The sequence below is a fragment of the Acinonyx jubatus genome, chromosome C2 (assembly GCF_027475565.1).
Source record: "Acinonyx jubatus isolate Ajub_Pintada_27869175 chromosome C2, VMU_Ajub_asm_v1.0, whole genome shotgun sequence".
In the NCBI taxonomy this organism is placed as follows: Eukaryota; Metazoa; Chordata; class Mammalia; order Carnivora; family Felidae; genus Acinonyx; species Acinonyx jubatus.
The window spans coordinates 155990281-156002310 of NC_069384.1; the positions used below are offsets into that span (position 1 = coordinate 155990281).

Below are 12030 nucleotides of genomic sequence, written 5' to 3' on the forward strand. Positions count from 1 at the left end.
CCGAGTAGGACAGGAGCTGCAGGAGGGCCTTGGTACCTTTCATACAGTCTTCTTGGGTGTCGCTGGCAAGGAGGATGTCACCTACGTATTGGAGGAGGACACACCCTGTGGTTTCCCTCAGAAAGTCGGCGAGGTCTGCTGCTAGTGCTTCCCCAAAAAGAGTAGGCGAGTTCTTGAAACCTTGGGGAAGTCGTGTCCAGGTCAGCTGCATCTGGCACCCTGTAACGGGCTCAGTCCATTCAACGGCAAACAATGGTTGACTTTGAGGAGCCAGGCGGAGGCAGAAGAAAGCATCCTTTAGGTCGAGGCATGTAAACCATTTGGCTGACCCCAGAATGCGTCTGGAGAGAGTATATGGGTTCGGAACCACTGGGTGTAAGGAAACAGTCACTTTGTTAATGGACCTCAAATCCTGTACTGGTCAGTATCCTCCTCCTGGCTTCTCGACTGGCAAGAGCGGGGTATTCCAAGCCAATTGGCACTCAATTAGAATACCTGCTTCTCTGAGCTTGGTCAGGTGCTCTTGTATACCCATTCTAGCCTCGAGTGGAAGAGAGTACTGCCTTTGTCTCTGAGGTTGGGCTCCAGGGATCAGGTCAACAACGGTGGGGCCCCAACTGCAAGCTAGTCCAGGTGGCTTATCTTCAGCCCATACAGAGGGGAATGAAAGCCTGAATTCTGAGGGGCTACAAGGTAGGGCCTGTGCACAGAATAGTCTCCATTCTTCTTCCCTTGGCAGGATAATTGCCAAGACCAGGGTTTCCTCCTGCTTGGGTTTAATTGGAGGCTAGTGTGTCCATTGGGTTCAAAAGTTATCTGGGCCCCAAGTTTGGAGAGCATATCCCGGCCCAGGAGAGGAATCGGGCAGTCAGGTAAGTAGAGGAACTCATGCCGCACCTTGTGACCCCCAGGTTCACATTGTTGAACTTGACAGAAGGGCTGTTGCATCACCCGTGTCCCAGTAGCCCCAAGTATGGTTACCGTCTTTTGGCTTAAGGGTGCCACCAGGGAATTAACAATGGAGTATTCAGCCCCAGTGTCAACCATGAAAATTACTGTTTGGCCTCCTACCTTCATTCTGACCATGGGCTCATGGGGGCCAAGAGAGAAAGAGCCCAGTCCCCCTCAGTCTGATTCTACCCCGGCCAGACCAATGAGGTTCTCGCCTTGAGTTCCTCCTGATATTGGCTGGGTTTTGAGAGCCCCTTCCGTTTCGGACATTCATTCTTCCGGTGTCCCTTCTCTTTGCAGTATGCACATTGGTCTTTTGCTGAGGGTGCTCTGGGCTTCCCCCCTTTTGGTGGTTGGGGTCTTCCTGTCTTTGCAGTGTCCATTTCTTTTAGTGCTGCTGCGAGAAGGGTGGCTTTCTTTTTTGGTCTTCTCTCCACTTCTCTCTCTCGACTGTGACTTCTCTGTTCATGAAAACTATTGGCGACCTCTATCAGCTGAGTGATATTCATTCCAGCAAAGCCCTCCAACTTCTGGAGTTTTCTTCTGATATCTGGGGCAGCCTGTGCCACAAAAGAGGTATTTACCATTTGTTGACTTTCTGGTGCCTCGGGGTCAAACAGGGTGTATACATGGTATGCTTCGTATAATCTTTCATAGTAGTCTCTGGGAGACTCCCCAGGGTGCTGCGTGACTGATGATATTTTAGTCATGTTCATAGGCATTTTGGCTCCAGCTCAGATTCCCCAAAGGAGGGCTTCCTGGTATCGTGGGATATGGGCTTGTCCTTCTGTGGTGAAATCCCATGTTGGGCGTTCTTCAGGCATTGCAGCTTGAGCCCAGACAGCAGGGTCATTGATCCCCAGAGGTGTGTGATCTTCTAGGTACTGTCATGTTTCTCTCATTCTTCTTCTTTTTTCTTCTGTATTAAACAGAGTATGGGGTAACTGTTGACAGTCTCCCCAACTCGGTCGGTGGGTCTGGAAGAGGGACTCCATCAAGTCGACCATTGCTTGTGGCTTTTCAGAGTATGGTGGAGTGTTGTGTTTCCAAATGAGGAGGTCAGTTATAGAGAAAGGTTGGTAATACATCATGGAATGGCTGGGCTGGACTGTTCCCTTCTCATTCTGTCTTTCAGGCTCTCTCATATCCCTTACAGGCATTTGGAGAGCGTTAGGTCTGGGTCTGGCATGCAATCTGGCTGCTGGCCTTTGTGGGGGAAAGTTCTCCAGGTCTGAGAGGGGCAGGGAGATGGGCCGTGGTGACAATGGCGGCGGCAACAGTAGCAGATGGGACAGACAGACGGGGGTGGGGTTTAAAGCTCAGGGGCATTGGGGAGGGAGTTTGACGACTCATAAGGAGGTGGAAAGACAAGATCTTTCTCCACGTCTCCTTTAAATATTAGAGGAGTGGTGGGTTGCTTCTTTGGTTCCCTGGGTGAGCGTCCAGATAAAATGGCTAAAACATTACCTGGCTCTGCTTGCTAAGAATGAATCACACCCAAGGTAGGGGGTTTCGGGCAATTTCAAGCCAGGAGTCGATGTATGGAAATTGATCAGGGTGGCCTGGGTTCCCAGTGACTATTAGCCAAACCCACTGCACTGTTTGAGCATTTAATGTCCCTTCTAGGGGCCATCCTACATTGAATATAAGCCATTCTGGTTCCCAAAAGGTCCTTAACTTCCCAGGTGTCATTTTCACCCCATAATCACCTGAAAAATCCCTTTGTAAAATTTTTGGGCATGGCCTCTAAAATCGTAAGCTTACTCTGTTTTGATCCCATTATTAATTTCTTTCTCATGTTCAGTGTCACAAGAGCAGACAAAAGGAGAGTATTTCCTCAGATGAGAGGACCAATCAGATACTCCTCTGGTCATGTTCCCGAGGGAAACTTTAGGTGAGATTTGGCTGGAGCGGACTCAGCTTTGTGACTTGGTATCAGAATCTGATCCAATACTGCCCTAGACCTTATGCTCCCAAAGGACAAGGAGAGCCCACTCAGACTCCGTAGACTTTTGGGGACCTTAAGGGTGCCTGTCCGTGGAGCCACAAACTTGAAATCGGCAAGGCTGGCTGAGCCACACATTCTCTCTCACACACACACACATACCAAAGTCTATTACATTCCCTGCCGCAAAATTTTCTACCTGTGAGACCATTAAGGCCTTTGGGGAAGGTGGCTTTAGGTGGCTACCTTATTAGGTGGCCTAGATTTGAAATCGTTGTACTGCCATGTGCACCTTTTAAGGAAATTGCCTACTCACCAAAAAAGCAGGCAGAAAGCACCTAACTTTTAACCTGTAACAGTCCAACTTTTTTTTTTTAAGTTCTCCCTAAATCTAGAAACCATGTTCAGATTTGTATTTAGGAACATTTTATTTTCTTTGGGGGAATCCGTTGTCCCATTTCTAAGTATTAATGTCCTTTATTAGTCATTGCTCAGTAGTAAATTTGCCATGTGATTACACAGTGGACATTGAATATATAATTTTTCTGTACAACTGAAAACCAGTACTTTAGGTACAGAAACTTTTTTTTTGCCTTATTTTTTATGGAAATGCTTCTAAAACATGCAACATAAATTCTCTGCACAAACAAAAAATTCTCTGTATAACATACTTTTTGTTCCATGTTTGAAAATCATTAAGGGAAGACAGGAAGATGGTGGCATAGGAGGACGCTGGGCTCACCGTGTCCTGCTGATCGCTTAGATTCCACCCACATCTGCCTAATTTGCCCCGCTAACCACCAGAAGACTAGCAGAACGGACTCTCCGGAGCCAAGCTTAGACGAGAGGCCCACGGAAGAGGGTAGGAAAGGCGGAGAGGCAGTGCACGCTACACGGACTGGTGGGAGGGAGCCAGGGCAGCAGAGGGGCAGCCCGCCCAGCAATGCAGAGCCCCCGAGTCTGGCTTGCAAAAGCGGAGGGGCCGCACGGATTGTGCTCTGACAGCCAGTGGGACTTAACATCTGATATGTTATAAGTCAACAGCTCTGCTCAGAGAGTGGGAGGGAGAGTTGTTGAGCCCCAGAGGACAGAGCTCAGCTTGGCGGGGAACAAAGGTGCTGGGAAGCGCTATCTCTCTCGCCCATCCCCCAGCCAAAATCCCAAAGGGAACCAGTTCCCATCATGGAACTTGCTTGCACAGCACAAACACCCAACACTGTGCTTCTGTGGATCCATCCCTCTGACGGGTCTGCCTCCCTCCCGGTGCCGCAGGGCCCCTCCCAAAGCAGACCACCGAAGGCAAAGCGAGCTGAGCCTGCCCCTCCCGCCCCTGTGCACCTTGCAGATCCACCGGCTAATACGCCCTTGGCCAGATCCCATCAAAGCAGCACCACAAGCCTGGCAGGGTGCAAGCAGCCCAGACAGGAGCCACACCACTCCACAGTGAGTCCTGCCCCTGGGAGAGAGAAGGTACACACCAGTCTGACTGTGGCCCCAGTGGTAGGCTGGGGGCAGACATCAGGTCTCACTGTGGCCCCGCCCACCAACACAAGTTTCTCCAGACAGTACAGGGGAAGTGCCCTGTAGTTTGGAGCCACCAGGGAATACCCAAAATGACGAAATGGAAGAACTCTCTTCAAAAGAAACTCCAGGAAGTAGCGACAGCTAACAAATTGGTCAAAAATGATTTAAGCAATATAATGGAACAAGAATTTAGAGTAATACTCATAAAATTAATCACTGGGCTTGAAAAAAAGTATAGAGGACAGTAGAGAATCTATTGCTACAGAGATCAAGAGACTAAGAAACAGTCATGAGGAGCTAAAAAATGCTATAAATGAGGTGCAAAATAAAATGGAGGTGACCACAGCTCGGATTGAAGAGGCAGAGGAGAGAATAGGTGAAGTAGAAGATAAAATTATGGAAAAAGAAGAAGCTGAGAAAAAGAGAGAAAAAAAATCCAGGAGCATGAAGGGAGACTTAGAGAACTAAGTGACATAATTAAAAGAAATAATGCACGCTTAATTGGGATTCCAGAGGAGGAAGAGAGAGGGAAAGGTGCTGAAGGTGTACTTGAAGAAATAATAGCTGAGAATGTCTCTGAACTGGTAAAGGAAAAAGGCATTGAAATCCAAGAAGCACAGAGAACTCCCTTCAGATGTAACTTGAATCGATCTTCTGCATGACATATCATAATGAAACTGGCAAAATACAAGGATAAAGAGAGAATTCTGAAAGCAGCTAGGGTAAACATGCTCTAACATATAAAGGGAGACCTATAAGACTCATGACTGATCTCTCTACTGAAACTTGGCAGGCCAGAAAGGAATGGCATGAAATCTTCAATGTGATGAACAGAAAAAATATGCAGCCAAGAATCCTTTATCCAGCAAGTCTGTCATTTAGAATAGAAGGAGAGATAAAGGTCTTCCCAAACAAACAAAAACCGAAGGAATTTATCACCACTAAACCAGCCCTACAAGAGATCCTAAGGGGAATCCTGTGAGACAAAGTACCAGAGACATCACTGCAAGCATGAAAGCTACAGACATCACAATGACTCTAAACCCATATCTTTCAATAATAACACTGAATGTAAATGGACTAAATGCTCCAACCAAAAGACATAGGGTATCAGAATGGACAAAAAACCAAGACCCATCTATTTGCTGTCTACAAGAGACTCATTTTAGACCTGAGGACACCTTCAGATTGAAAGTGAGGGGATGGAGAACTATCATGCTATTGGAAGTCAAAAGAAAGCTGGAGTAGCCATACTTATATCAGACAAACTAGACTTTAAATTAAAGGCTGTAACAACACATGAAGAAGATAATTGTATAATAATTACAGGGTCTATCCATCAGGAAGAGCTAACAATTATAAATGTCTATGGGGTGAATATGGGAGCCCCAAATATGTGAAACAATCACAAACATAAGCAACCTTATTGATAAGAATGTGGTAATTGCAGGGGACTTTAACACTCCACTTACAGAAATGGATAGATCATCTAAACACAGGATCAATAAAGAAACAAGGGCCCTGAATGATACATTGGATCAGATGGACTTGACAGATATATTTAGAACTCTGCATCCCAAAGCAACAGAATATACTTTCTTCTCGAGTGCACATGGAACATTCTCCAAGATAGATCACATACTGGGTCACAAAACAGCCCTTCATAAATATAGAAGAGTTGAGATCATACCATGCATACTTTCAGACCACAATGCTATGAAGCTTGAAATCAACCACAGGAAAAAGTCTGGAAAACCTCCAAAAGCATGGAGGTTAAAGAACACCCTACTAAAGAATGAATGGGTCAACCAGACAATTAGAGAAGAAATTAAAAAATATATGGAAACAAATGAAAATGAAAATACAACAATCCAAATGCTTTGGAAATGCAGCGAAGGCAGTCCTGAGAGGAAGATACATTGTGATCCAGGCCTATCTCAAGAAACCAGAAAAATCCGAAATACAAAATCTAACAGCTCACCTAAAGGAAATAGAAGCAGAACAGCAAAGACACCCCAAACCCAGCAGCAGAAGAGAAATAATAAAGATCAGAGCAGAAATAAACAATATAGAATCTAAAAAAACAGTAGAGCAGACCAATGAAACCAAGAGTTGGTTTTTGAAAAAATAAACAAAATTGATAAACCTCTAGCCAGGCTTCTCAAAAAGAAAAGGGAGATGACCCATATAGAAAAATTCATGAATGAAAGTGGAATTATTACAACCAATCCCTCAGATATACAAGCAATTATCAGGGAATACTATGAAAAATTATATGCCAACAAACTGGACGACCTGGAAGAAATGGACAAATTCCTAAGCACCCACACGCTTCCAAAACTCAAACGGGAAGAAATAGAAAACTTGAACAGACCCATAACCAGCAAAGAAATTGAATCAGTTCTCAAAAATCTCCCAACAAATAAGACTCCAGGACCCAGATGGCATCCCAGGGGAATTCTACCAGACATTTAAAGCAGAGATAATACCTATCCTTCTCAAGCTGTTCCAAAAAATAGAAAGGGAAGGAAAACTTCCAGACTCATTCTATGAAGCCGCATTACTTTGATTCCTAAAGCAGACAAAGACCCAGCAAAAAAAAGGGAAATACAGGCCACTATCCCTGATGAAGATGGATGCAAAAATTCTCAGCAAGATACTAGCAAATCGAATTCAACAGCATATGAAAAGAATTATTCACCATGATCAAGTGGGATTCATTTCTGGGCTGCAGGGCTGGTTCAATATTCGCAAATCAATCAATGTGATGCATCACATTAATAAAAGAAAAGATAAGAACCATATGATCCTGTCAATCGAAAGATGCAGAAAAAGCATTTGACAAAATTCAGCCTCGTTTCTTAATAAAAACCCTCGAGAAAGTTGGGATAGAAGGAACATACTTAAACATCATAAAAGCCATTTATGAAAAGCCCACAGCTAATATCCTCAATGGGGAAAAACTGAGAGCTTTATCCCTGAGATCAGGAACACGACAGGGATGTCCACTCTCACTGCCGTTGTTTAACATAGTGTTGGAAGTTCTAGCATCAGCAATCAGATAACAAAAGGAAATCAAAGGCATCAAAATTGGCAAAGATGAAGTCAAGCTTTCACTTTTTGCAGATGACATGATACTCTACATGGAAAACCCGATAGACTCCACCAAAAGTCTGCTAGAACTGATACATGAATTCAGCAAAGTCGCAGGATACAAAATCAATGTACAGAAATCAGTTGCATTCTTATACACTAATAATGAAGCAACAGAAAGACAAATAAAGAAACCGATCCCATTCACAAGTGCACCGAGAATCATAAAATACCTACGAATAAACCTGACCAAAGATGTAAAAGATCTGTATGCTGAAAACTATAGAAAGCTTATGAAGGACATTGAAGAAGATACAATGAAATGGAAAAACATTCCATGCTCATGGATTGGAAGAATAAATATCGTTAAAAATGTCAATACTACCCAAAGCAATCTACACATTCGACACAATCCCAATCAAAATTGCACCAGCATTCTTCTTGAAGCTAGAACAAGCAATCCTAAAATTTATATGGAACCACAAAAGGCCCCAAATAGCCAAAGTAATATCTAAGAAGAGCAAAGCAGGAGCCATCACAATCCTAGACTTTAGCCTCTACTACAAAGCTGTAATCGTCAAGACAGCATGGTATTGGCACAAAAACAGACACATAGACCAATGGAATAGGATGGAAACCCCAGAACTAGACCCACAAACGTATGGCCAACTAATCTTTGACAAAGCAGGAAAGAATATCCAATGGAAAAAAGGCAGTCTCTTTAACAAATGGTGCTATGAGAACTGAACAGCAACATGTAGAAGGATGAAACTAGACCACTTCCTTACACCATTCACAAAAACAAACTCAAAATGGATAAAGGGCCTGAATGTGAGACAGGAAATCATCAAAACCCTAGAGGAGAAGGCAGGGGAAAACCTCTCTGACCTGAGCCACAGCAATTTCTTACTTGACACATCCCCAAAGGCAAGGGAATTAAAAGCAAAAATGAACTATTGGGACCTCATGAAGATAAAAAGCTTCTGCATAGCAAAGGAAACAACCAACATACCTAAAAGGCAACCAACGGAATGGGAAAAGATATTTGAAATGACATATCGGACAAAGGGCTAGTATCCAAAAATCTATAAAGAGCTCACCAAACTCCACACCCGAAAACCAAATAACCCAGTGAAGAAATGGGCAGAAAACATGAATAGACACTTCTCTAAAGAAGACATCCGGATGGCCAACAGGCACATGAAAAGATGCTCAACATCGCTCCTCATCAGGGAAATACAAATGAAAACCACACTCAGATATCACCTCATGCCAGTCAGAGTGGCTAAAATGAACAAAACAGGAGACTATAGATGCTGGAGAGGATGTGGAGAAACGGGAACCCTCTTACACTGTTGGTGGGAATGCAAACTAGTGCAGCCGCTCTGGAAAACAGTGTGGAGGTTCCTCACAAAATTAAAAATAGACCTATCCTATGACCCAGCAATAGCACTGCTAGGAATTTACCCAAGGGATACAGGAGTGCTGATGCATAGGGGCACTTGTACCCCAATGTTTATATAGCAGCACTCTCAACAATATCTAAATTATGGAAAGAGCCTAAATGTCCATCAACTGACGAATGGATAAAGAAATTGTGGTTTATATACACAATGGAATACTACGTGGCAATGAGAAAGAGTGAAATATGGCCTTTTGTAGCGACATGGATGGAACTGGAGAGTGTGATGCTAAGTGAAATAAAGCATACAGAGAAGAACAGATTCCATATGTTTTCACTCCTATGTGGATCCTGAGAAACTTAACAGAAGACCATGGGAGAGGGGAAGAAAAAAATAATGGTTAGAGAGGGAGGGAGCCAAAACATAAGAGACTCCTAAAAACTGAGAACAAACAGGGTTTATGGGGGGTGGGAAGGAGGGGTGGGTGCGTGATGGGTATTGAGGAGGGCACCTGTTGGGATGAGCACTGGATGTTGTATGGAAACCAATTTGACAATAAATTTCATAATAAAAAAATAAAGAAAATCATTAAGGTCACATTCTGTAGTTTTTGCAATTTTGCTGTTGGTGATAATTTGGAGATCAATTCCAAGCTGACTCTGAAGTTACAAAACTGCTTTCTGTGATAAATGAGCTACTTTTCCTAGGAAATCTTATTCATAAGTGTTTAGTGTAACTTGGCTATCTGCCTCTAAAACACTTTTTGAATCAAATTTGAAACAGCTAGTCTTTCCTAAATTCATTTCAGATTTTTAAATTATCTTTATGGTGTGCTTTAACTTCAAAATTCTAAACATTTATTTCAAATCAGCTATCATAACAGTTTGTTTTCAGTGTTGTGTTTTAATGTCTTGCTTTTGAAAATGTGTAGGAGAGCATGTCCTCTGGATCACCTATATTATTCATTGGATGTAGACATTTTGATTTTATGAACTAAAATATTGCTGCAAAAGACAAAACAGGTTGCACTGTTGTGTTGTAGACAGAGGTGCTTGTGGTGTTTAGTAATTCTGGCTTTTCAAGAGTGCTTTTAGATCATTTTATGCTGAATAATGGATATTGGTTAGAGCATGGTTGTGTATTTCATCTGTTTCCCATCTGTATTCTTAGATGATCATTTGCCTCTCAAGTATTATTCCTCATTTCTTACCCACAGTTTTAGCTCATTTATTAGTATCTTTGCCATTAAGTGGCAAAAATGTTCTTAATAATATAAAAAATGAGCGCCTGGCTGGCTCAGTCAGAAGAGCATGTGACTCTCGATCTCACAGTTTTAAGTTCAAGCCTCACATTGGGTGTAGAGATTACTAAAAAAAAAAAAAATAAACTTAAAAAAATAATAATATAAAAATGAATTCATTATGTGTGAGTGTGGTGAGCTGTTTCTTCTTGAGCTAAATTGGGACTACAGTCCAGGAATGTCTTTGGACAGATATTCCAGGGTTAGGGTCCTGTCTTAAATACTGAGTGAACAACCCTCTTTCCTGCTATACTCATTTTCTTCATTAAATTTGAATGTTAAAAGCATTGATTTAAAAAAAAATTAAGAATGTATGCCACATGTTCATTGTAAGTAAACCAGGAAATAAAATTAAAGTACCTAATATCTTAGTACCTACAGGTAGCCAGTTAAAGATTGGATATGTATATCCTTCTGGTCTTTGCAAGCTTTGAGCCTTCTATCTGTGCCATCTTAACTAAGATTAGATTATTCTGGTTATTTCTTGAGAAAATTTTGTGAGAATTCAGTCCATCACAGATTGCACTGAACTTTTAGATAGTCCAAATGGTTCTTTTTCCTCCATTTCATCTCAGAAATCTTCAAAATGGTAGGAGTGTCTCCTGTATCTGTGTATTTGTCTCAAACAAAATATAAAGGTAGATGGTTAAGTAAAATCATCTTTTTAAACATTGAAATGAATATGTCTAACACATTCTGCATCCCAGAAACTCTTGCCACACCAATTAACCAGAAAGTAAAGTATCCATTGTTGTTTGAATACATAAATTTTTCAAGGTAATTCTCAATTTGTCTTTAAAATACATATTTCTGTCATTTTATTAATGGTAGATATGCTTCATTACATTACCTTGGTTCAGGTATATTAACTACATCATGAAAATATTTTTTAAACATACTTAATGCTCAAGATTTGATGGAATAGGACTTTAGCCATGTAATGGTTTGTTTGAGAGAATAATGCTGCTGAACAGATACCTGGAAGAGTGGAATAATAGGGAGTAAGACAGCTAAGAGCTTGATAATAGGGAGAAAAGGAATGTTTTACTTGGTGATTATTGGGTGAATAGAGCATTTCAATACTTATTAAGGGACTGCTCATACGATTTTTCTTCCTCTTAGGATTTTTTTAAATCACTATGTCAGTTGACCTGGATATCATACTATAGTTGAACATCTTCCTATAATCTAAATTGTTGGAAAAGTTCATGTGATTAAAATCTTCCCCCTTTTATCTGCTTACCTTTTTAAAAAGTACACTATTTTTTATTTTTTAAAAAAATTTTTTTAACGTTTATTTATTTTTGAGACAGAGAGAGAGCATGAACAGGAGAGGGTCAGAGAGAGGGAGACACAGAATCCAAAACAGGCTCCAGGCTCTGAGCTGTCAGCACAGAGCCCGATGCGGGGCTTGAACTCACGGACTGTGAGATCGTGACCTGAGCCGAAGTTGGCCACTCAACCGACTGAGCCACCCAGGCTTCCCAAAAAATACACTATTTTTTAGAGCAGTTTTAGGTTCACAGCAAAATTGAGCTAGTATAGAGTTCCCATATACCTTCTGTCCCTGACACACAGTCTTCCACACCTGCATGGTACGTTTGTTACAGTTTGAACCTACAGTGACACATTACCACCCAAAATCCACAGCTTACATTAGGGTTCACTCTTGATGTTGTACATTCCATGGGTTTTGACCAAAGTATAATGACGTGTGTCTGCCATGGTAGTACAGAGAGTAGTTTCACTGTCCTAAAAATCCTCTGTGCTCTACCTGTTCATCCTTCTCTCCCTCCAACCTCTGGCAACCACTG

The 12030-nt window shown here is 42.0% G+C and overlaps 1 protein-coding gene across 6 annotated transcripts in view; it reads left to right on the plus strand.

Annotated features, from left to right (window-relative positions):
- The window catches only part of TCAIM (T cell activation inhibitor, mitochondrial), a 75499-nt gene that overhangs the window by 10241 nt on the left and 53228 nt on the right, over positions 1–12030 (plus strand). For 2 of the 6 annotated variants that reach the window (XM_027040507.2, XM_027040508.2), the window contains exon 2: positions 1884–2009. The exons of 3 other annotated variants lie outside the window; for them this stretch is intronic. The gene's annotated coding sequence lies outside the window, so the exon portion shown is untranslated. Of the gene's footprint in view, positions 1–1883; positions 2010–2298; positions 3759–12030 lie in introns of those variants that run through there. One more of the 6 variants, XM_053221804.1, reaches the window with a different exon arrangement.